This window comes from Sinocyclocheilus anshuiensis, unplaced genomic scaffold (assembly GCF_001515605.1).
Source record: "Sinocyclocheilus anshuiensis isolate Anshui unplaced genomic scaffold, SAMN03320099.WGS_v1.1 scaffold2071, whole genome shotgun sequence".
NCBI classification, from domain to species: domain Eukaryota; kingdom Metazoa; phylum Chordata; class Actinopteri; order Cypriniformes; family Cyprinidae; genus Sinocyclocheilus; species Sinocyclocheilus anshuiensis.
In genome coordinates this window covers 22,443-24,429 of record NW_015536569.1, presented here as the reverse complement: position 1 = coordinate 24,429, position 1,987 = coordinate 22,443, and positions in this window count along the sequence as shown.

Sequence of the window (1,987 nt, the reverse complement as noted above, 5' to 3'; positions counted from 1 at the left end):
ACATACTATTAAATGTATTAAAAATGCACATAAAATACAAGTATGTTTATAGTATATTTGTATTACTACAAACATACTCAAGTACATTAATACATTATAAAAAAAACATAAATTCAAAAAGACTGAAATGCTATGACAGAGCTATCTTTTCCATTTGTAGAACATTTCCAATTCAATATATTTTTATTGCACTTCAAATAAGCATGTTGGGAATACAAATGTATTATAAACATACTACTTCAATTTCAAGTATATTTTTAATACATATAATACTACGTATTTTTCACCTGGGTACCTTGGCTAAAATAGTTGATCAATTGAAGCCATCGGATTCCCCTCTTGATGTTGTTCCATCAAGACTAATCAACAAACTTTTGATGTAGATGGGCCTAGCATTTTATCAATAATAAATAGCTGCCTTGTATCAGGGACTGTTCCTGCATCTTTCAAGCATGCTGTAGTACAACATTAATTAAAAATACTAAATCGGTTCCAACTGATTATGCAAATTACAGGCCTATTTCAAAACTGCCTTTTCTATCAAAGGAGCTGGAGAAAGCTGTCCTTATTCAACTGCAGTCTTTTTTGAATAAGAACTCTTTATTTGAAGTTTTTCAGTCAGGGTTTAGGGAGCATCATACAGAGTCTGCACTTTTGAAAGTTCTCAATGATGTTCTGCTAGCAGTGGACTCTGATGATACTGCAATTTTGCTGTTAATTGACCTTAGTGCAGCTTTTGACACCATAGACCATGAAATTCTTATTGCTCGACTTCAACGGGTGGTAGGGATTCGTGGTACTGTTTTAAACTGGTTTAAGTCCTATCTAACCAATAGGAGCTTTTCAGTTACCCTGGGGAAATTTTCATCATCATCGGCCTCTCTTACATGTGGGATCCCGCAAGGATCCATTTTGGGACCCACTTTGTTTTCATTGTATATGCTGCCAATTGGATCTATTTTTAGTAAACATGGTATATCGTTTCATTGCTACGCTGATGATACGCAGATTTATGTACCTGTAAAGAAGGAAGGCAACTTTTTAGAACCTCTCCTTGCATTAAAGGACTTGAAAACATGGTTGGCTGTGAATTTTCTTCACCTAAATGAAAGTAAAACTGAAACTATTGTTTTTGCACCCTCCAATGCATCTGGGTCTACTAATATTTATTTAGGCCCTTTATCTATCGATGGTAAATCCATGGTAAAAAATGTAGGTGTAATTTTTGATGATGCCTTGAAATTTGACAAGCAGATCAATGGTGTTGTTCAATCTGGCTTTTTTCAACTAAGAACACCGGCAAAGATTAAGCCGTTTTTATCCTTTTGTGATTTTGAAAGAGTGATGCATGCTTTTGTGTCTTCTTGTCTGGACTACTGTAATTCCCTGTATATAGGTATTAGTCAGTCCACCCAGTCACGACTACAGATTGTCCAGAATGCCGCTGCAAGGTTGTTAACAGGTTCACCGGCCTCCTCTCACTCAAGCTGGCCTCCGCTCACTCTAGGCCGCCGTGTGTGACACTGTGTCTCGTTGTGAAAGCGAAACTACTTTATTTGGCCTTCCAAAAGAGGACACGACTAGAAATCAGTGGTTAAGTTGTATTTACAACACTGTTCCAGAACAGTTCAACCCAAATATTCAGATATGTCCAGCGTATTTTATGGAGGACTGTTTCCTGATCCTGGTAGAGTAGACTACAACTGCTCTGACTCACAGACTGTAAGTACGTTTTATATATTTAAATAATTTGCCACTGACGATTCAAATGCGAGTTTTGAGCAGTGTAGAGTAGCACTTGTTGTTTCTCCAATCACAAATGCAGACATGGTTTTATGTTTATGCGGCACGATGCATCACAACTCGTAAAAAGACAGTATAAATCATTATAATCCGTAATTATGTCCCCGCTGGATGCAACAAATGCCTGGTTTATAATGGGTTTTAATGTTTTTGTCTCGTCGCTCCGGCCGGACAGGGCATCACA